At 41.7% G+C, this 24,717-nt stretch overlaps 1 long non-coding RNA gene across 1 annotated transcript; it reads left to right on the top strand.

Moving 5' to 3' along the window:
• The first annotated feature begins 2,655 nt into the window (after positions 1 to 2,655).
• Positions 2,656 to 24,529, top strand: LOC111762970 (uncharacterized). The gene is made up of 3 exons (XR_002795954.3): positions 2,656 to 2,795; positions 21,269 to 21,437; positions 23,563 to 24,529. It is a non-coding gene; the product is annotated as an uncharacterized lncRNA (long non-coding RNA).
• Positions 24,530 to 24,717: the final 188 nt, after the last annotated feature.

The following is a 24,717-nucleotide window of genomic DNA, read 5'->3' as shown; positions in this document are numbered from 1 at the left end:
TTTAAAATCAAATCTGGCCTTTTCACTAAGATGGTGCTGAAAACGAAGAAGGATGCACCTGCCCCTCCCAAAACCAAAGCCAAAGCCAAAGCTTTGAAAGCCAAGAAGGAGTACTGAAAGGCGTCTACAACCACAAAAAAGGAAGACCCACATGTCACCCGCCTTCCGGTGGCCTAAGACACTGTGTCTCAGGAGACCCCAAATATCATCGGAAAAGTGCCCCCAGGAGAAACAAGCTTGACCACTCTGCCATCATCAAGTTCCCCTGACCACTGAGTCAGGCATGAAGAAGATTGAAGACAACAACACACTTGTATTCACTGTGGGTGTCAAGGCCAACAAGCACCAGATCAAGCAAGCTGTGAAGAAGCTCTATGACATTGACGTGGCCAAGGTCAACACCCTGATCAGGCCAGATGGAGAGAAGAAGGCACATGTTCAACTAGCTCCTGACCATGATGTTTTGGATGTTCCCAACAAAATTGGGATAATCTAAACTGAGTCCTGCTGGCTAATTCTAAATATAGAAGTTTTGTGACCATAAAAAAAATAATAATAATAATAAGATAAAATAAAATCTGTACAATTTGCCTCTACCTTGGGTATTTATTTCCCTCTTCCAGAACATGTCATGGTGACTCTTTTAATAATAGCACCTGCTCTTTCCTGCTGATTCCCCACAATACTGCCTCTCCCATCTAGCACCCAGTCACAGGATCTGAGTGCCAACCCTCCTTTCAGTCTACTCAGAATTCAATGTTTACCAAGTCCCATCACACCAGGGAGCCCCTGCTCCTTGGCATAATGAACCCCCAGGGGCTTTCGGCTTTGCGCCAGCTAGACTGCCCACTGTTCCCCTTCTGTTTCCAACCTTGGGGTTCTTCCCACAGTATCCCAGGCTCCTCCCCCAACACACATGTCATCGACTTTTGGTCCCATAGTTGTTGCATCTTTTCTCAGTAAACTTGTGGCTCATTACAAAATTAGCATTCCTTAAACCCACCTGGGTGTGTGTCATGAGGACAACCATGTGTTCATGCCCTCAGAGGGCTTTTGCTTACATGAGAGAGAACAACTTGGTACAGCACACATGTAACGGAGGGAAGGAAAGCTTTTCCTTTCACTCCATGTTGTAAAAGTAAAGTGGTTGTTAGCCTTTCTTTCAATAGTGGGCTTCTTTAACAATTTCATGAAAATTATGAACTTTGATCTCCAGAAAAATATTCATGTGCACAAGATTGTGCATGTATTTCCACGGAATTGGAAAATATGGAGGGTAAGAATCATGACTATAAAGATGTGCATTAGGTGCTGTAGGAAGTAATTAAGTAAACAAACATAAAACCAAATAAATAAGAGGTATCATTCACTGAGCACTTACTATGTGTCCAGAAATTCACCTGCAATGTCTCTAATTTTCACAATACCCTTATAAGTTATGTATTACTATTTCCATTTTGCAAATGAGAAAAAAAACATACTCTCAAATAGATTAAATGATTTATCTCAAAGCCTTTCAGTTGGGAAATAGCAGAGTTGAGTTTTGGTCTAGTGCACGGGCCCCTCCCCATGTTGCCCTCTGCCCTCTCGCCTTTGAACTTCAAATGACCTTCAAATCAGCACTATCAATTACTCAAGTCCACTTCAGACGGAGAGGCATCACAGTGAGGTCTGTGAGCATTTATAGAGTTGATCCAAATTATAAGTCTGGTTTTCATGCCAGGAGGAGGACTGGAATGAACTGTGGATGACTATCCTCTCTGTGGTTGTCAGCTCTGACAATGCCATTCTGACCCAGAGGAGCATGTCATTTCTGGAGTATCGTAGACCATGGTTCCCATGTACCTAACTCTCCACATAATTTACGCAGAAACGCAGAAACAGCCCTGCATCCTGATTTGATGCCCATCTGGTTTTCTATAGACTTGTCTAAATTGGTTTGCAAAAACTTGGATGCAGTGTTTAGTTTTCAATGTCTATTGTCTTTTTCAAAAAAGGGAATGCACAAGGGTAGCCTGACACACCTTTGAAGCTGCAATTAGTTAGCATTCTGACATGTAATGACCAGAGGATTTGCTTCCAATTCTAACTATATCTACTTGAGGAAGGAAATTTGCACAGTGGGAAAATATGTTGCCCTTTGCTTGGTTTCCTTTCCTTCTTGGGGGGGGGGGGGGGGAGGGGGAAGAGGGGGGAGCTATTCATGTGTTTCTTGAATACAAAAAGAAATAGCACATGCTACTATCAGGATATTCTCAGAAACATTTTTTGAGTTTTTACTCTCAGAGTTAGATTCCAGCGTAATTCTCACGTGGCAGGGAAAAAAACTATTAATAGGATTCCAACTTTTCTCTTCTACTAGACCCCAGAGAAGTCTCCTTTGCCATGTGAGTGAAGGGCAGATAGGATCTTGACATGACACATAATTTAGTTTCCAAAACAGTAACTTTACTAAGTAAATCATTTCAGCACTTGATTGTTATTTATACATGCAAATCTGGTTTTCATTTGTTGAACCCAAACATGAGGAAAGCTAATAAGCCCATCAAGAGGTGAATCTTTTCCACTTTGGAAATGGCACAAAGTTCATAATCACATGACCTGAATTCTGCCGTGGATGGGGAACTCAAATACATCCTGAATATGTCCTCCAGACAGACAACACAGAGGTGGGAGACGCTGGGCAATTTGTAAACGGGGCTTTCAAAATAGGCCAGAGGCTTCCTGGGCTTCCTTCTAGCATCCAGTTATCATTCTCCACTTGTGATGCACTGAGAAGAAGAAAATGGGAAAAGGTAAGAGAAAAATGAGAGTTTAAAATTAACTAGTAGTAGTATTTCCAAAATAAATTAAAGAAACTAAATATGTAACTTGGGTTCCTACCATTGGAAGGAAATCCAATGATATCTGGAAGAGGCTCAGACTTTATAAGCAGGGAGATACGGGCTCTGGGAAGACACATCTATCTCCAGTATGCCCTGCTCTGACATGAAAGTCTACCATTAATTCCCGTGCTTTAGGCATTGTTGTCCTCTCATTGATCATTATCCTTTAGCATGCAAATAACATGCAAGTGCCATGCACCTTTTGTGGCAGGATGGGTTCTCTGTTCTCTATCCCTTTTTTTTTTAAGGAGGTACCAGGAATTGAACCTGGGACCTTGCATGTGGTTGGTAGGTGATTAACCACCGAACTACATCCATTCCCTCTCTGTTCTCCTCATTCCTTTGATTCTCCTTTTCTCAATTTTGGTGGGAATTCAGAACACAATGTTCTAACATCCTAATCTGTCAGTTATACTCTGAGAGAACAAGGGAGAAGTTCCTGAGGTAGTTGGTACCCTGCTCTGGTGTCCAGGGCATCCAGAGCAAAAGAGTCCTATTGGCTCCAAAAAGGGGGTGACCTGAAATGGGGACTGTCTCTATAACAATGGAAACTGCAGCATATGGTTGGAAACCTGGAAGAGTGTAACAAAGGAGATAGGGAGGGAGGAAGATCAAAGGAGAACACCCAGGGGCCCATGAAACCCAACCTGAGGGCAGTGGTAAATATATTTGGTACCATCTTCTCAACTCAAAGCATATTCATATTGGCCGTGAGTAATGTTGTGCTTTTCCTGTTGATGGACCCATGCTACATGCCTTCAGCTGTTAAAAGATATGATAGCAGTATTATTTATTTTACTACATAGTTTTTCTTCCTAGACAGCTCTGACCTTAGGTACAGATGCAGAGAAAGAGAAAAGGAGAAAAGGGCCATAGAGTAAGGTGTGAAGGAGTCAGACATCCCTTGTCTAAGTCAAAATTTGGTCCAAGGCTGGTCCCATTTAAGCAAAGATACTCTTTTTTGGGGGGGAAAAAAGTTTATTCTCTCCTCTCTCAGGGAAGTTCTTAGCAGACTGATTCTAGGCTTTGGGAAAACTGTCCATCTTAGAAAAATTAAACAGACACCAAGTGTAATGGCAGCTCCCATGAGCTCACAGAACTTCCAGATTTGGGAGGAGATGGCTACATGGCCCTGGTGTGGATGGAGCTGAGGTTTTATAGTCTGAAGGAAGCAGGTAATTTGTATGTCAAGACTGAAGACAGGGGATGATTGGGGGATCCATTTAGGGCAGCAAGACTTGGGACTTCAGACCAGTGTCCTCTTATCTTCTCTGCACTTGTGAGGTCTTTTTCTGCTTGATTTTATGTTGCTACTTTCAGCTTAATTTGTTCCAGTTCTAAGAAGATTATGCTTTTAGTACCATCCTCATGATGATTAATGTGTACTAATTGTTTTACTTTTGAATCAGGACTCTTTGGAGCTGTCTAGGCAAAAATTTCCTTTTTGTAGGAAACAGGGCTGATGAACAGGAATCCCACGGGAACCTCAGCTCTGCTTCAGGTTGATATAAGGAGAGAGATTAAAGAAAGTGTGGAAAGTAGCTTCTCTTTTGATTGTGCCCCAATGGAAATCATGTTGTTCCACACATTTGTACTAAATATTCTGTGGCTTAAAAAATAGAATCAGTCTGAACAGTTAAAGAGGCCCTAATGAGAACCTTTACTGCATATTACAGGAAGCAAGGCTGTGATTTGTCACTAATTTTCATCTCTGTTGCATGGCTCAGCGAAGAGCCTGATTGCCCAATGAGCAATGTAAATGAAATCTCTTTCTGCCCACTGATTCTCTGGTGGGCGCAGATCATGGCGCCATGAGGTGGGAAAGCCTGGAGGTATAGTAACAACTGAAAATAAAGCAGCCTGTGATGTCCCTCAGCTGAGAATAAACCCAGAGGTCTTTTTCATCCTCATGTCCCCATAGACATTGTCCCAAATATCTTTCAAATTTTTAGAATCCATATTTAAATTTACCTCAAAAATCTGTAAATTTCATTACATGAACATTTCCTAAAATTGCCCCCAATGTTCACATGAACTGCTACCACTGAAGAAAAGAAAGAGAAGAAGGAAGAAGGGGTGGGGATCAGGGGAGAAGGAAGAAAGGAAGGAAGAGGAAGATAAACCACTTTGCAATTTTATAAGGTTCTCTTCTGACTCGTAATTACAATTTTGGTTATCACTCAGACAGGTTGAATGTTATATTCTTGCCAGTTGCTTCCTATCAGGAATACCTGGGAAACTTGTAAAAAGTGTAAGCCCCTAGACTCCAAACCTATCCCTCACATTCTTCTCCCTGTCCGCAATTAGGCTTACTGTAGAACCCAGGAATTTTTCCATTATTATTTTTAGAATGTCTTAGGTGATTCTTGGCAGCCAGTTCAAAAAAGCCCATCAGTGGAGAACCAGTGCAAGGGGTTAGAATGTCTTTAAATACATTCAACTCTGTGCACCGGTTTGCAGACCTGTTGCCCCATGCACATGTCGAGTTTGGAAGCAGAGAGAAAAGAAGTAGAAATAAAAGTTTACACAGTCTTTCTTGCACACCTCTCTTCAGAACCAAGGAAAACATTTCCAAAAAAGTTCTATGAAAATCCTCAACTACGGAAAAAGAGAAGAATAACTAACATGCATTTATGGGTCTCTCAATTTAGATAATTTAATTGTGAGAAAAAAATGTTATCCACAGGACAAAACTAGACACATTGTTTCATGGGTTGCTAGGAAATAGGAACCTTGAACTTGGCATGCACATTTTGACAGTAGATATGAGGACTGAGACTGGGATGACCAACTGGCCCAGTTTTCTTAGAACTTCTCTTCTAATGTTTTAAAATTGAGCACCTGTTTTAAAATTGAAAGTCCCATATCCTAAGAAGCCCCTCAGTTCTAGATAAATTAAGACACTTTACCATCTAGATCAAAATCCTCCAAAATGGACCATTTTTAGACAGCAATCAGCCAGTTCACACCAACAATTGCCAGGCAATCTAGGCTGTTGTTTTGAGGCTGCTGATTAATTAGTTCAGAATAAATGGTCAAATGCCTTGAAAAGAACTCACTGAAGAGTTCCAGAAACACTGGACCAGAGTTCTGATGTTGCCATTCTTATTGTGTGATCGTAATATTGGTATAAACATGTTGTGAGCAATGACATTCAAATGTTATAATGTACATGGAAGCACACTGTAATTTCTAAAGTTCCATAAAAGTGATTAAATGTATATGGATCATAAAGCCAGGCCACAGTAGAAGGAGAATTCTTTCACTTCCAGCATAAACTACTGGGATGGAAAGAGCAAAGTTTCAGAGTTAGACAGATCTGGGCTGCAAACCCATCTCTCAACCAAATAACTAGATTTCCTTAAGCACATTGTTGGGGCTGGCATTCTCCTCTTCTTCGTTAGTTTACAAAATCCTAATTTTGATCAGGGGGCTGTCTGTCCAGCTGAGGATACATGTAACAATTGAGCTAAGCCAATTAACTCCTGCCTAATAAAATAGAAAATAGCCCAATAAGAAAGCATTCTTTACCCCCTCCTCTGTCCTTCCAACAGTGGAGGCTGTTGTGTGAGGATGTGATGATGCCTGTGGCTGCCATCTTAAACAAGGAAGAGCACCATCTCTCCGTTTTCTGCTGAGGATCACAAAATGGAGAGATGGAAAAAGCCTGCTTCCTCGATATTAATAATACTGTTAAGTAGTCAGAACTGCCCACATCTGCGTTTATTGATAGATCAGTTAATAAATATCCTAATCCTTAAAGCAGTACTGTTCAGAGTATCAATCATGGAATGGTGCCATTTCATGAACTGTTTATAACTGATTCATGCTGAGTTAAGTACATACATTGAGAGTATTTTTAAACTTTTATGACAGATTGATGGAATTTTATGTCTCCTGAAATTAATTTTAAAAATTGGGGAGCATATGTATTTTTATTTCATTTTCTAGTAATTTATTTTTATTGTTTTTTTTTTGTTGTTGTTGTTTGTTTGAGGTACCGGGGCTAGGGATTGAACCCAAAACCTCATATGTGGGAAGCCACTGAGCTACATTGGCTTGCCTGAGTTGGTTTTTTTGGCTTGTTTGCTTGTTTTTGTTTTTAGGAGGCACCAGGTCTGAACCTGGGACATCCTATGTGGGAAGCAGGAGCTTAATCACTTAAGCAACATTTGCTCCCCTACTATATTTTATAAAAACATAAATTTATTATATTATATTGGAAATTAAAGGAAAAAAAGGTTCTTAACAAAGATAGTTTGAGATGCATTGCTTTAAACCAGGGTTCAGCTAACTACGGCCTGAGGGCTAATTCCAGCCCAATGCCTATTTTTGTAAATACAGATTTATTGGAATATAGACACACCTTTATTTACCTTTTGTCGATGGCTATATTCACTTTACAATGACAGTGATAAGGAAGCCCTGACAGAGACCATATGGCCCACAGAGCCTAAAATATTTACTATCTGACCCTTCAGAGAAAAAGTTTGTTGGCATCTGCTTTAACTATCCTAAACTGAGTATTCTTTCACTTGCTGCTAAAGACACTCTAACTCACGGTAGTTAGTTAGCTTCTCCAGGTCTCAGTGCACTCATCTATAAAATGGATAAAATCTCATGGTTTGTTGACAGCATTGAATGAGATAATACGTAGAGGTTCCTCAATTTATAATAAGCATATGAAGTGAAAATCCTCCACCTCTTTTCCCTGACACTGGATTAAGCAGCTACTGTGCTAATGCCGAGAATTCTTATTTACAAACCATGGGATGCTGTAGCACTTAGATACAGCATTTTCACTTGCCAACTGTCAGTTGGGAAAATTTCATCTTCAGCTCCGAAGTTTGTCCCGGTATTTGAGAATGACACATAGATAATAACCAATGACTAGATTTTAGGAATAAACTGCAAGTCTTTTTAATATTTCCTGGTTTAAGGCTCTGAGGACCTCATATAATAAAAAACCTTCTAAGCAGAGAGAAAAACGTGTTGAGAGCTCCATTTTTACTTTTTAATATTTAATGGAGGATGACTTCTTGTGTACTCGTGTGCTATATTTCAAGGCTACACATTCTTGAACTCTTATTGGTAACAGGAAACCAGTGTGATTTTTTTTTCTCTTTAGGAAACCTAACAATGACTTCAGAAGTGTGTGTTTGTTATCAGATTTAGGGCACTTGTCACATTTTGGCCTGAAGGCAGGCCAAGGGAAGGTTTGAGAAAATATCCGAGAAACGTCTTCATTGCTCTTTCTCTCTTCTAATTAAAACGCAGTTCATCTTACAGATTCCAGAGCATTTTGGATTTGTGGTTGCAAGCATGAGGTCATTTTTCCTGCCTATATGATCGCAGTGAATTTTTGAAGTCTTGAGTGTTTGGTAACAACAGGCAAATAACTGGAAACCTGAGAACTGAGCAAAGTTCTTTCCAAAGTGTTCCCATTATCCCTCAGCATGGGGTAAAAATGAGCCCATCCCACGTAGGGCATTGCCAGAATCCCTGGACACCCTGTACTGGGAGGCTGAAGTTGTGATCAGCCAACTGCGCCATATAGAAGTACAGAGCTTGTTCTCTTGGGCCCATGTCTGTATTCCTATTGTCAACCTTGTTGGTGATATAGAGCAAGTAAGTGATTTAAATTCTCTGAATTTCATCTTCTTCATTGGTAAAAAGAACAACCTCAAAGGCCATGGTGTGGATCAAATAGGAAAATAAGTATAAAGTGCCTAACACAGTCCCTGGGCTATAGAAAATTACAGTGCATATACTTGGTCCCCCTTTTCTGTTTCCAGATATTCATCCTTCTCTCAAAGTTCAGCCAAAGAAACTCGGCGGAAGCTGGCACCATCCTCAAGTTCGAGAGCTGGCTCCTGGTTTGACTAAACCAATCATTGTAATAGGATGCCAGTGGCTATTACACTCTTATCCAGGCTTCCAAAAATCAGCCAATCAGTGCATGTTATTATACTAGGGGAAAGCACATGACCCCAGTTGGTTCAATCAGACTGGGTGGGAGAGAGAAATTGCCCCTCCTTTGATGATGTGAGCGAGGAAACATAAAACTTCATCTATTGCTGACCAGAGGGAAGAAGCCATTTTGAGGAGAAAGCTGAAGTAAAAAGTAGGTCAGAACCAAGAAAATATTAGCGAAACAGAGCTTCAGCCTTGCCGGCATCACTCAAGGAAACTTCCTTCGCATTTCCTGGGGTATGAGACAACAGAGTTTCTTATCATTTGCACTGACTTGAGTCAGGGTTTTGGTTACAAACAGCAAAATCATCCTACCTGATAAGAATTTATAAATGATAAATATAGTTTCTCAGACTATACCCAGTAAACTCACCAGCTTGTGCTTTGAATCTCAAGAAATTCAATAAAGAGATTGGGAAATAACACAATTGCTAGTTTCCATGTAATTTAAGGCAGACATTTTATTTACAGTCATTAACTCTTTGAGTCCTCCCAATACCAGTCACTATTAGTAAACTGAGGCTCAGACAGAGTAGGCGACTTTCCCCGAGTTTAACAACTATGTTTAGCAGAGCCAAGATCCCAACCCATGCCTGTCTGGATCGTGGCCTGTCCTTCTTCCACCATGCCTCTTCTGCTGCCTTTTCTGGCAGGGTCTTCACCACGGAATCATGCTTTCCACCAGAACTACTCTGAGTCTGCGCTACCATGGATGGGGGATGGGGGTGAGAAGCAGCAGGCCGTCCTTCTCAAGTCCATCATTGGGCAAGCACTGAGTGCCTCTCTAGACTCGGGATTTTAGAGGGAAGTTCTGCATAAAATATATGTAAAACCTTAGAAGACATTCATAAAATTATCCATCACATTAGATAAGGTAGATGTGTTCAAATGCACCCCCCCCAAGTCTCTACTTAAAAAAAAAAGATTAAAAACAAAAAATGATGAGTGAGAGAGTCATCACTAATTAGCTGTGACAACTATGATGTTGGGCTGTGCGCAGGGCAGAGAAAGTGACTGCTGTTGCGCAAGAAGCCAAGTGAAGAGAAATCAGAACAGAAGCTGGGCAATGTGCTCCCTGGTGTCCTCCCCAGTGCAGTACCTGGCAGGGAAGCAGCCCTGTTCTCCCACATCTGTGTACACCTGGACTCACCCCTTCCCCAGGGCCAGTGGTTCTCAAACTCGAGTACGCATCAGAATCATCTGGAGGGTTTGTTAAAACTCCTATTGATGGGCTTCACTCCCAGAGTTTCTGTTTCAGGAGCTCTGGAGTGGGGCTGGATAATTCACTTCTTTAACAAGTTCCCAGGAGATGCTGGTGATGCTGGTCCAGGGACTACACTTTGAGAACCACTGCACTTGACCAATTATAGTATGTTTATAGACACTAATAACCACCAGCTTTTCTTCTACATTGACCTTTTACTCCGAGGGTTGTAGAACTCCCGCCTCATCCATGGTGGCCAAATGCCCACAGATTCAATGACTGGAACTTTCTCAGTGCCTCAGTCTGTGATTAACAGTTTTAATAACCCAGTTCCTCTGGGACCCAGGTCTCCTTTTGCCCTTGTGAGTCCTCCTCAGGAAAAGAATTGTGTCTTGAATTTTCCAATCCTCCTGTTACCAATTACTGGACTGTGCCAACACCATTGACAGGCTGGCATCTGTATTTAAAATGATATCAGCATCAACAACTTGAAGAGCTTCTGTTTATTCAATGTTAGTGATGTGTCCCCTGTGGCTGCTGCCAGACTCCACATGACCTCTGTGAATGGTCACCCAGCACCCATCCACCCCTATCTGGGACTCCAACCCCATCTGCCTGGTCCTACAGTGCCGTCCTTCCCAGGGCGTCTCTTTCTGGCTTGTTGGCTCAGTCTTGAGGTTCAGTGAGGCCAAGTCCTGGTATAGATAAAATGTTGCTGAGATCTTCATTTGTAAGAATGTTTGTCTATTAGAAAAGTTATGGATTGCAGAATTTATCAAAGTGTCTACCTTCATCTCCAAAAAGTGAGGTATGCATTCAACTGGCCAGGAGAGGATTGGCCTATATGCCTACAGGGACTTAAAACTGTACACTTTGGCTTTACATTTATTATCTAGGAAATAACTTTGTTTCCCAAAGTGTGGGCCATGAGCCACCAGTGGTTTGTGGGTGTTTTTATGTGGCACACTGACATGACATTTCTCACACTGTATTGCATAGTGAAAAAGTTGCTTCTTATTTAATTTTCTTTGAAACCAACCAACAGATTCAAGGAAAAAGTCTTGGTGCAACATTAGTATATCTGTCCCATTCTACCTCTTATTAATCTCACTTTTTTTATGTAATGAAGAGGAGACCACAGGCTCAGAACTCCATTAGACCACAGCAACTATCAAATATGTAATAACACCAAGTTGTTACCATTCTAATTGTTTTTATGGTTACCTTGGATTTATGGCCAGTAATACTGACTTTCCACTTACGGCAGTGATTTTAAGTTTGCTATATCAGAAAATTTGTTTAAGAAAAAACAGGACTTTGTTTAAAGAAGAATATTATTTAATTTAGGATATGTGTGTTAGGTGAATGTGGCACAAATCATTAGGGTCATGAATGTGACTGAAATTCAGGAAATATTGATAACAGAAATGCATCCTTCTGTGTGCCAATCTATCATGCAGAAGACAAACCCTGAATCGTGTTTCTTTCTTTCATCGGTAGTGGAAATAAATTGCAAAGGCGATTATACCTTTAATAAATAATTTTTGAAAGCCTGATCAACAAAACTTATTTTTGAAAGGCGGTTGCCCATCTATTAGATGGTCAGTCCATTGAGAACGAGATCTAGGTTCCCAAAAGCCTTTATCCTCAGCCTGGTCCCTGCCCACCACTCTCATCTCCTGCCAATCTCCAACCTTCCTGGCCTTCCTCCAGGTCCTCAAATATGCCTCATCCCTTCTGCCTCCAGGCCTTTGCACAGGCTGGCCCCTCCATCTGGAATGTCCCTTTCTTCTCCTACCTTCCCCCTTTCCCTTGACCAAGTTGGTCACTGTCTTACATGCCTTAAATGTCTCCTTTGCCTGACCTCCAGACCGGGGAAACACCCGCCTTTACAGTGCACCATTCTTGTCCTCTGAAATACTCCTCACTATTGCAATTAATCTCCTTTTTAATGTGTCTAAAGGCTGCCTCCCCTGGTGAATTGTAAGCTCTATGAAAGCAAGAAGCCTGTTACATCATGAGTTCTCAGAAGTCTCATGATCCATCACAAAGTATTATGTAGTAAACATGTAGTGTTATGTATTATTACTGGGGCCTAAAAATGCCTAGGCGACTAAATGAAAAGAACAGAAACATTTTCACATTTAGGGATTTGAAGGCAGGTACCTCTGACTACTAATCATAACAAGCGGCCAAAATTATCTGTGTGTCACGTGGATCAAATGACCCAAGCATGTAAATCTGGTCTTCCAAATGTATTGCTTATAAAAATAGGAGATTGAGAACATGGGTTGAAGCCAGATGTTCTGTGGGCTGGAGCTCATTGTCCTAATACTGCAGATTCTCATAACTGGAACTGTGTGTATTTGAGATCCTGAGACATAAGATCCAACCCACAAAATATTTTGAAATAATGTTGTACAATTACTTAATCCTTGTTACACTATTGAATAGAACACTCTTCTTATATACACCATTATAAAAACATTATGCCTGGGTTTCAAGTTCTGGAATATCCAATTACAATAGCTTTTTCCACATTTGTGTTCTCTTTATTTTATTTAATTGCTCTTAACATTTTGAACAGATTTATCATATATGACAGTGAGCAACCTGAGCCTGTGCAAGAGCCAGCCATGCTATTTCCTGCTCCCCACCCAACCACCTCCCTAATATTGTTCTGCCCCACTCATTAGCCTAGTTCCTATTCCCTGCTTGGAGTCAAGACTGTCAGACAGGCACTGGCTTAGAGAAAACTGCCCACTGATGGACCTCATCTCTCCATCTCTGAACTGATCTGTGTGTGGCTGATACCAAAGTGCCATCCTGACCTAACTCAATCTAAAAGATGTAGAACATACAAAATGATCTCCATTGCCAAGGTGTCCTATCAAGGGAAGATAATTGGATAGTCATGGAGTTCTTAACTTTAAGAACATGTGTCTGTGTGTATGTGTAAGTATGGAACAAGATGACTCTGGTCTAGCTTGTGTGTGTGTATGTTTCCTGGTTCATTTTGTCATCCAACTGGTACCTTCAATATTGACTGAGTCATACGGAATAAAGAACCTTGGTAAACACGAGGGGTTTACGAGCCATCTGCAGGTCTCCATATCCTATCTTAGCCAGCCTGTACACTAGATAGAGTATTCAGGACATAAGACATGACCATATAAATGACTTATTTGCAGGAGAAGGGGTTCAAAGAAATCCAAGTAGAAGAAGAAATACAGAGCCTCAGCATTCCAGTGCTCAGACACTGCAAGCTTGTCATAAGGATTTCACAGCCCTAGCCCCTCCTTTCCTTTCACCCACTCTGCCTGGCCACACTCTCAGGAGTTCTGTCCAAGAAGCACATTATCAAATGTAACTCTCACTGTTTATCGAGCAATTTCAATATGAGAAATAATGTGCTAAATGCTTTGTGCACATTATTTCACTGAATCTTCCTAATAACCGTAGGAGGTGGACATTATTATTCTTTCCATTTTACAGACTTGGAAACTGAGACCCAAAGAGATTAATTGAGAAGTAATTTTTAAATTGAAACCAGAGTCTTTCTGGCTCCGGAGTCGAGGCACTTAACCAACGTGTTATGTGGAACATTTAGCTATATTCTATTTCCTTTTATGATACTGAACGTTGTGCAATGACTTAGAGGTTGGTCTGTCCCTCTATAATTGGTCTGCCCCTCTACAATTGGGTGCAAAGTGATTTTCTTAGAAACTTATAAATGTGTTCAGCTGTTTTGAGAAGAAAATAGTTGCATAAAGAAACTGTAATTCATTTCATTTGGGAAAACAAAAAACAATGGGGTCATCAAGAATTGAATAGAAAAATTGGCACTTAAAGGTAAGGGCATATAGAATTGCCTTTTTTCTGGGGAGAAGGAACTTTAGGAGGAAGTGTGGAGGGAACTTCCCACTCAGTAGATCAGCAGTCCCTTTGGAAGGGTGCCAGAAGTGCCATCTTGGGGTACTCTTTTTAATATTAATAGACACTTGAACTGGATCTTGAGCAGTTAGTAAAACTCCTTGATCAGGAGGCCATGGACTCACTGTTCAATGAGTTTGGGGTGCACTCTGTAGTTGCATAATAAGCCCCCTTTCCTCTATTCTATGTCCATGGCATTTCTCAACATCCTTCTCCTCTCTTGCACATGGGAGCACCATCCTGTTAGGGAGAAGTGCATTTACAGCTGGAGTTACCAAAGTGGCCTATTATGTTTATCAAGACAGAAAAAGAAAAAAGCTGCCAGTTGTCCCAGCTGTCTGAAGGTACAGCTCTCTAGCAATTAGAAGGGTCCCGATCCTTCTTTTCTGTTCCTCTCTTAAAAGTGAAGTACATGCCGGAATATCCTTTATGGTGTGATTTTGGGAAAAAAAACATTGCTGTTTGGCAACATTGCTGTTTGGCAAGAAAAAAAAAACATTGCTGTTTGGTCAGGGCAGTCCAGACCACGGAGATTTCAAAGCTCCTGCCACATGTGCTCCTTTTGCACAGTGAAGGGTATGGGGACACTGGAAATCCCAAGAAAAGTGTTTTTGGAGATGTGTTCACACTAAGCAGAAGTGGGGTTGGGAAAAGGAGAAAGGACGCTGCATTCCACTGACAACAGTTAATTGTTGTGACTAATTCAGCTTTTGGAAGTAGAACTCCATGGAGTGTGTGAGCTGCAGCATGGTTTCTATTTAATTAGTGGCACCACGGGGAGAAGATGGGCTTATAATTGAGTAGTTTGCTGATCGGTCAACTTCAACCCATAATCAGACATGCTGAGAAGTGGACATTAACAGGGTGCTCTGACTAGCAGGAAGTCTGCCCCATTAGTGTGGTTGGTGTCAAATCAGGTTGCTGTCTTTTCTCTAGATTCTTTCAGGAAGAGGATGCCAAACAAATATTTTCCAGACTCTCCTCTTCACTCTCTCTCCCTTGACCTACCTCTCAGCTCCAATGTTCTGGAGCAAATCTGTGCTCAGGTGTGCGTATGGAAGTTGAGTGACTGGTACTTCCATTATTCAATTCCCCCCCTCCCCCCCAAAGCTGTATTGCTAGACATCTGTTGTTGGTCTCTCTTCACCATCCAGAATAATAGCCATCCCTGTTCCTTCTGAAAAACCACCTTAATTTCTGTTTTGAGCAATTATCTTTCCCATTCTCTGCAATCTTAATGAGACTATAAGGTGCTAGGCTCTCCCTTCTCCCCTTCCAAGAGAGAAGTATGTTCATGACCTACATTAGGCCATTTGGACTCTTTTTCCTAAGACTTTGACTCTTGAGAAAAGTGAACAGAAAAAAAAAAAATAGTTGAGCTAAATATTCTAATATCAGACTATGGTCTATTTTCCTTTACTTGTTACCTAGACCCCTAAGCTGCCCCAGTTCCTATTTCCTGCACTGATTCTCAAGACCCCTTGAACCTGTGAACCCTCCACTCTCCTATCCTCACATTCCTTTTTTGCTCAGATTAGCCAGAGCAAGTATTCCATTGCCACAATCAAATAAGCCCAAAATCATAAGGTATCTGAGAAAAGCACCCTGATCTACTGCTTGATGTTCATTCTCCACCTTCCTCTTCCTGCTCCCGGTAGAAAAATGTGCAGAAGGAAATCAAATCATACTTGTGGTATATGAGAAGATAAATAAATGAGAAGAAATGAAACATTTTTACTAATGAGTCTGGGCTAAGGGCCTGGCGTGAGTGTCTTCATCCCAGATGTTCTCATGGGATCTGCTGGGAAGCTGCATTCCCATGGGATTCTCGCTGCAGTTTGGAGCATGAGAGCGATTTGTCTGGCTCCTCTTTCTGCTCAATTTTCTGTCAGGCGCCCCCACACTCAGTCATGCCTTCAAGTATTCAGGGTTGACTGCTGATACATGCAAAAATATCACACAGCCAGAGCACAGGCACGAGATGTGCCCCGACCCTCTGTTTCCCAGCCGTGCTTCGGGCATGGTTTGTATTAGCCTGCCTCAAGGCAGGCGAGCCTTGGCATCCCTTCCCATGGGTGTGTTGTGCATGTGTGTGTACTCTGTTACCAAGCTACCCCAAGAACAACACATCCTCCCTGCTCCAGACCCCAGCCTGGTGTGTCCTCGTTGTCCCCAGGGCGGGGGAGCACTGATGTGTCACCTGCACGGGCAAGTCACTCCTTGATCCTCCTGGCGAGTCAAGGGTCTTGAGGTTCTTGAGGTTACATTGGCCAAAGGAACAATTCCCTCCCAGTAGATTCCAAACCGCGTGCTCAGAATTCTAAGGAGTGAGCTGAAGCATTTCCCTGGCTGACTAGGATTTATACCTCTCGACCGTTATGAATATAAAAGTGAGAAAAAATATACATAAAAGAGTGAGTTCACCACAGCCAGATGGGGGTCAGGGGAAGGAAAACCACAAAACCAGGTCAGCTGAAACTGGACCAGCTTGGCCAATGCTCTTTCGTAACCACATCAATTCCAGGCTTTCACGGGTTTGATTTTCTTTCGGCCCAATCCACTAAGGAGTTGCTCATGAGTTCTGTGGATTTTCTGCACAATTACAGATTATTGCCATGGCAACAATAGAACCATGTGACAATTTTGCTACCTCAGAGACCAGGAACAGCCACTCACAGAGAACACACATCATCTTGTAATGGGACTCTGTGTCATTGGCCTCGCATTGTTTTAAGGCTAATCACGGCTTTTTCATAGATGTAGTTTTTCCTCCACCCAGCCTATTTTCATGATCTTTTAAAACAGCTTGGATTTACTCTAAAGGAGTTCCATATTTGCCCGTGTTTATTTGGTCATAAAGCAGATATTATTTTGGGGGTTGGTGGAAGGAAAACGAGGGGTAAAACTTGATGAGTGGAGGCAGATGGGACGCAATAGGCAAAGGAGAAACGACTTTGCTAGCAGATGGTTTGCTTGCCACCATGTTTCTAGAATTGAAACCCATGACAGTACTCAAATTCTGGGTTGGCCGCATACAAGGCCACCCTGGGAATGAGTACAGCTTGCTTGCTTTCACGTGAACTCTTTTGTCCACTTTACAGGCACAATGAGAAATGGGGCCCTTGATTAATTAAGTTAAGAGACATGATTGAGAAGGGGAACCAGGTAATATTTTCTCTCTGGCAAAACAATTTATTTCTCAGAAACTTGTGCACATAGCCAAATCCCAGGCTCTTTCTGCCAAACATTTCCCCCTTAATTTTTTAACCTCTGGGCATTTCAAGGAAAATTGAATCCACATGTTTTCAGATTCATTTGCAAATGCAGTTTGCTCTGAGCTGTTTGATGACCAGTATGCCCTTTGAGTGTTTTTATGAGCTTAAACTTATTTTCCCCCAAGTCTTTTGCTTCTGAACCAGGAAGTGGCCTTTGGGGTTTGTGGCAGAATTCAGAAATATTTTCTTCAGCCTTCTGCAGGTTTTCTTTTCTCATTCTAGACCTTGGTAAAGCTAAGAAAAGTTTTTTCACCAAATGCACAGGAATAATCGAGGGTAACTTACTGTTTTCATAACTGAGAAGCAGCTCTAATATGGACACGATCCAATTCCTGGATCACAAGGCCTCTCCCCTCCTTCTTTATTACTGATGACATTTGTATCGAAGCAGATGCTTTGTTTCCCAGGGACACGTCTCCACCTGCGACATAATTCCCAGGCCAGAATAATGCTTCAGAGGCAGGGTTGCAAGTTTAAATTCAGTCCTCCTTTCCGTTCCAGTTGAAGAAAGCACTCTGTTCATTATAAGTGAATCATATCTGCAAAGAAGAAGGGACCCCTTTTCCTAAGGGCCCCTGGAATTTGGGAACTGTGTGGGTATTTTTAGCCAATGCAGCCACATGACCCAAAACAGAATTTTTACTTGCAGTAAAGGAGGAAACCAAGTACGTATATACGCATATTCTAGGTATTATCAAAAAATATTTTCTAACAAGGGAGAAGAGGATTGGGAAAGATGCACAGAGTTGGGAAAATGTCCCTAAACAGTGGATTTTTCTGAGTTTAACTCTCAAGATTCCTTGGAAGATGTTCAGATGAATTCCACCTACATTCCAGAATACTTCCACTAGTAAGGGATTAGTGTGAGGAGTTCTCTGGATAAATATTTGTGAACAAATAATATTCTTCCAGAAAGCTCATTTACTATGGTCTCTTTTTTATTCTTCCTTCTTTCTTGTCACCAGACTTATGATCCCAGAGAAAGCTGCATTAAATTCACATGCCCTATTTTTAACTTTCATCTGGACTTCCTTTTTATTTTTTTCTTTTAAGCATGAGAATCCAGCAAATAATGACCCTTTGTATTGTATGCAATGGAAGGTCACACGCTTAGGGAATTTACTTAAGTTCCCTGGAGAAGTCAGGTCATAAAAGATTCGTGTGCATGGCCCTCAAACTGACTGTCCGCTCTGCTAAGTGTTTTCACCCCCATTCTGTAGACAAAAACAACCGATGAACAATTTTTTTAAGTTTTCATTAAAAAGCGGCTATAAATTCAAAGCCTCCCTTCATCCTTGGTCAAACCCGATCAAAAGTGTTAAGTGAATCACAGAGACTGTTGACATTGCTTTGTTCAGGAACAAGTCTATAGGAGGGAGCTTAGATAGAAATGACTGGAGAGTCAAACTATCAGATTGCTCTTTAATAACTTTTAAATTATTTCATGTTTTCTTCGTCAATCATATTCCTTGTTCTTAGAGTTTGTTACAGATGGAAGAGAAAAAGGAGAAGAAAATGGAAGCTTGCTGGTAGCTCGAAGTCAGTTATAGCAGGGGTCCCAAACTCCAGGGTCAGCTGGATGACCTCATGAGCCAGGGGGCCCTGTAGGGACGTCCTGAATTGGAGGTCCCCAGGCTTTTCCTATGTGGGCAGTGGCTGCTCAACTCAAGCTGATTTTTGCCCTAAGGGATGTCAGGCCCAGAGTAGCAAGATCTTCTTTTATATAGTTTTGAAATAAGTCATAAGGTTCTATTTTTAGATGAAATCTCCTGATTGTAAAATATTGGGGATCTCTTCAAAACTATAAAACTGTAAAACTGTATGGTAGACTAAAACATTACTGCATGTGGGATGGATTATGCCTTCTCTAGGTACCAAACAAGCTCAATGGAGAAGGCCAAACGGGTAAACATGCAGTCAAAATAGTAGGTTTCCGGACCATTGTTTTGAATTCCCTGTCTCGGTGCTTAACTGAGACATAAGGTTGTAAGTCAGAGGAAATTGTGGTTGTGTTCAGGACGTGGTGGTGGAGGGAGAGGAGGGGGTGGGCAAAGACAGAGGCACCTTGGAGAAAGGGAAAGGGCAGGATGTCAGCCAGCATTCTTTTTCACGACTTCCATCATAATTTGGATGATTCATTCGCAGGTTCGGTTGATAATATTTACTGAATCTTGTCCATGTATCAGCACTGTTATGGACATTTGATACGTGGCGGGGAACAAGTTAGTGATCGCTGCTGTCTTCACGGAGAAATGCCTGTGGGGGATGCAGACATTAATCAAATAATCGTACAAATAAAAGTAAATAACATACATGTACTATGAAGTGGAAACTGCACAAGTCCTCCAAAGGAGTGGGGTGAGCTATGGTGAGATATGCTTAGTGGAACTGATCTGATGAGGGAGGCCAAGAAAGCCTGCCCTGAGGGAGGAAGGTGGACCTATCATGGCAAGGATGAGTGAGAGTTAACCAGACACAGCAGAGGAACCACTTTTCAGGAGAAAGAAACAGTCCTTGCCATGTCCTTGTAGCAAGAGGAAACATGATGAATGCATGATTCTGGAAGGCTAGTGTAGCTGGAGTACAGAAAGCAAGGAGGAAGTTGCAGAAGTGTCAGAGACCAGATCTGGCAGGCCATGTAAGTGGTTTGAAGGAGTTGAGACTGATCCTAGATCCAGGCAAGGGCGACTGAGTGATGCTAAGCAGGGAGTGCAGGATCAGGTCTAGAAACTGAAAAGATCATCTGGCTGCAGAATTGACAGTGGATAGATGAGAGGGAAAAGCATAAGCAAAGAGATAAATTGGGAAGCAATTGTCTTGATCTAAGAGAGATGGCGACTTCAATCAGGATGGTGATGTGAATTCCAGACAGAAATATATGAATTTGACAGAGAGTTACGAAATATAAACGAGATGATTTGGTTCTGTGCATTAGAGAGCTGCTATGTCATTCTTGTGGTACTCTTGGTCCTTCAGGAAAAAAATAAGATGCAAATTATGTCAAACCCACCTCTACAGAGAAATCTGACATGCTCAAACACATGCATTTTTACATTTTGAAAAACTGTAATACAAGGAACTATTTCTTTAGAAGAAGCCCAGGAGACTTGGAGTTGTGCTAAATGATACTGCAGGGTCAGATGCTGGACATTATATATACTGCCATAACCCACTGAATGTACTGGGGGAGAGTGTAAACTACAATGTAAACTTTAATCCATGCGTGCAGCAGTGCTCCAAAATGTATTCATCCAAATGCAGTGAATGTGCCACAATGGTGAAAGAGGTAGATGATGTGGGAGGAGTGGGGGAGTTGGGGTGTGGGGTATTCGGGAACCTCTTATATTTTTTAATGTAACATTTTTTGTGATCCAAGTATTTTTTAAAAAGAAAAGACAATTAAAAAAATTTTTTTGAATAAAAAGAAACAAAAGAAGCCCAGGAGTATGACTAAGGGGAGCAGGGAGAACCCAGTGCCATTTAACACAAAACTGGAAAAGGCTTAACATCTTAACAAAATATTAACAATTTTTCCTTGACAAATAAGTCCCTTCATTCCAAAGACAGTGGGGTCCTTAAAGAGAGGGGCAAACATTGACAACATGGATATATTTTTATATGCACAGCCACTTGAGCCTGAAACTGGCGGAGCCCAGTGCGGGCGGACCAGAGACAGGGGCGCCAGGTCTCACTGCTTTCCCAGGCCCTTGAACGAGAGGCTTCTTAGCGCTGGATTAAGGCTGAGGTTCTGGAGGAGAAAGGCCAGGGAAGCTTGTACTCACCACCAAGCCATCGGCCCAGCAAGTCCACAGGAAAAGCAATAAATCGGCGGTTTCCAGTTTCCATGACTGTGAGCCCTTTAACCCCTAGAACTAAACAAAAAAAGTAAATAAAGCCCCAGAATAGAACCGGCTTTGAAATAAAAAAAAAAAAAAAAAGAAAGAAAAGCTCTTCTTTATTCTTCCGCCTTGCCTTCCTCTTTCCCTTCTGTGAATCAGGTTCTGATCCAGGCCTCCTTGGGAGAGAGGCAAGTTTGCTGTCTGCAGGAGCCGGCGATGTCGGGAGGATTTTGTTATTGGTGTGGAATCTCGGCTCTTCCAAGTTCCTGCTAAGCATCCCTTTCAGCATGGTCACCTGGTGACTCTCTCGCTTGATCACTGCATCCTGGTAATACAGCAGGCTGTTAAGGGAGGAGGCAGAGGGAAAATGAAGGTGGGGTGAGCACAGTGGTGGAGCCACTTCCCTCAGACAGAGCTAAGGAAGAGAGGAGCAGGGAGCTGATGCATGCAGCTTGGCTTGTGTTTGCTGGACTTATTTTTTCTTCTTTTGAATCAGTAATTAGACCTGAGATCAGAAAGGCAGACCTCACTCACAATCCAAATCCCCCTAATGTCCACCAAATAAGAAGGAAAGCAAGTATTGTAATCCAATTAATTAAACTTGGCATCTCAGTTTCCCTCTCTGCAAGAAAAGGGATAATAATTTTCATATTTCAAATAATAAATTTCATATTTCAAATTTCATAAGGGATAATAATATTTCAAATTTCAAATTGAAATTTCATATTCATGTTGAAGCCACAGGAGACAATGGAATTATAATGCTGGAAGTGTCACCAGCTCAATTATTGAAGCCCCCAGCCCTCTCTCTCTCACCTCCAGCCATTGGTCACCCGGCACCATTTTTGACCCAGTTGTGTGGGGTGGAAGAAAGGAACTTAAGCCAGAGCTCATCCACTCCATTATTCTATATTTCCGATTTTTGCAAATCTCTTTTATCTATGGAGTCAAAATCTCTCTCCATAAGTTCTACTCAGCAGGGAGGAAGCAACCTCATAGTATTTAGGTGCAACATGGTTTACTATGAGAGCTAGAAATTTACTGGACATTCTGTTACCCAAAGCCCTGCCTTCTAATACAACTCGCCAAGAAATAATCAAATAATCTAACAAGTATAACAAATATATCATGGATACACACACATACTATCAACACACACTTAAGATATTTTAGGAGCAAAATAAAAGCATAAAATCAGCTGGCAGAAATGGCCCAACTTATACAGGGCATGAAGTGGTATTAACGGACTAGTTCTAGAAATGATCAGAAATTCCCAGTTGAATTAAAGATTGATTTCAAAGACTCCGAGATACCTCAAGGCCAGAATCTCCAGAGAGGATTGAGGCTGATTGGAACTGAAGCTCTATCTCTTCCCTGTGCATTTGACTGAATACTTTAAATCTCCAAAGATTGAACTATAAAGAGAAATTAGTTTATTAATAATTCACAGACTTTAAGGAAAAAAAATGTCAAAAGCATATGCTCAGGAACAAAGCTGATTTTATTTTCCCTGTTTAGAAATAGAGCAATGTGTGGAGAAGTTGAAGTGTCAAGCTCATAAATTGATTTGAGCCTTTTTTTTTTTTTGGTCTTCATTTTTATAGGAAATGTTTCTGCTAAAATATATGTGAGCGTTTAGTCTGATTTCCCTTGCACGCCTCAAGGTTTTCAAATCCTATGAGAGTTGGGGGAGTGTCAAAAACAGAACGCTTTATTCAAAACTTTAATAGTTTGAGATATTTTCATGAAGTTATTAACTGACCATACTCAATTGGAGTTTGTGAATTAAAGGCAGCATATTCAAGAATGGGCATGAAAGAAAGAAGTGTTAATATAAATCTGAGTTTAAAACAATTCCACCAAATTGTCTACAGGATCAACTCACTCTCCAAGAGAAGCTTCTTGCTAATATGGGAACACAGGGATACACTTTTCCAGGAGATGTCCTTGAGGGCATATAGTGGTGAGTCAGCTACCAAGCTGCCTCAGTTTCCCCAGAGTGACTGAAAACAGATGGGCATGAGAAACACAAATGGGAACAAGAATAAGCACATCCTTGGGCAGCGGATGTGGCTTAAGCGATTGGGCTCCCACCTACCACATGAGAGATCCCAGGTTCAGTCCCTGGTGCCTCCTTGAAAGGATGAGCAAGACAGCTAGCTGACGTGATGGGCAGGTGCAGTGAGCAGACCAAGGTGATGCAATGGGAAACACAAGGAAAACATAATGAAAAAACACAATAAAGCAGGGAGAGGAGGTGACTCAAGTGATGAGGTTCCTCCCTCCCACATCGGAGGCCCTGGGTTCAGTTCTGGTGCCTTCTAAAAAGAAGACCAACTCACAACAAACAGACACAGCAAATGCAAAAACAGTGAGGGGTGGGGAGAAATGGATAAATAAAATAAATCTTTAAAAAATAAAAAGAATAAGACATCCTAGTTCTTCCTGAACAGGTCAACATCCGAACACAAAATGGCCTCCACTTTGCCTCATGCCTCAGGAGGTGCACATGCTGAATATATCCTGTGTGACTCTTCAAGGATCTTGCACCCGCAATTCTGCAAAGGTTCCCTGTCCAGCTGGTCATTTCCTACCAGCTTTTAAAATACCTCTGACTGGTACTGGTTCTCCGGAGGGCTAAGGAGACACATAGGTTCTATGGTCATGGCAGATGGCTCTGGAGTTCAGTGCTGTGTCAGTGGGTCCTAATTTGGAATTTGTGTTCCTGAGTGTGACAGAGTTGGACTCAGACCTTTCTATACATGCCTCTTCTGTCACTTTTACTGACCTTGTGGTTGGGACTAGTGTTGGTGTATACTCAGGAGACATGAATCTCTGGACTGCCCATGTGCCAGCTGAGCCCTGAGCCTCAGCAGAGTTGCAACTCCTACTCTCTGGTTTGTTGGACTTACCCAGGTCAGCTAACAGGGAAGTGAAGATGGTCAACCACCACAACCAGGGAACTGAGAGTGCCTACAACTGCAAGCAGGAAAATTGCATCCATCATCCATGTGGAATCTAAGCCCCCTCTCGATATAGAGGTGGAGTGGACATCACTATCCCAGGGTCCACAGGATGGAGGAATAAAATATGGATTAGAGTGGACTTACTGATATTCTATCATAGAACTACTGTGACTGGTAATGGAAAAAATTTTTAGCATTGATGTGGAGAAAGTGGCCACAGTAGTTGCTGAGGACAGGGAGAGGGAAAAAGAGATATGATGTGGGAGGCATTTTCGGGACTTGGAGTTGTCCTAAATGATATTGTAGGGACAGATGCTGGACATTATATATGCTGTCATAACCTACTGAATGTATTGGGGGAGAGTGTATACTAAGGTGTAAACTATTAACCATGTGGTGCAGCAGTGCTCCAAAATGTATTCACCAAATGCAGTGAATGTGACACAATAATGAAAGAGGTAGTTGATGTGGGAGGAGTGGGGTGGGGGCGGTGTGGGACTTATATGGGAAACTCTTATATTTTTTAATGTAACATTTTTTGTGATCTATGTATCATCAAAAAATATATACAATAAAAAATGATGGGGGTGGGGAGTGGGGTGTATGGGGACATCTTATGTTTTTTAATGCAACATTTTGTGT

Source organism: Dasypus novemcinctus, chromosome 2, assembly GCF_030445035.2.
Source record: "Dasypus novemcinctus isolate mDasNov1 chromosome 2, mDasNov1.1.hap2, whole genome shotgun sequence".
Classification (NCBI taxonomy): Eukaryota; Metazoa; Chordata; class Mammalia; order Cingulata; family Dasypodidae; genus Dasypus; species Dasypus novemcinctus.
Note: the sequence above shows the minus strand (reverse complement) of the source record. Positions and strands in the feature narration are given on the sequence as shown.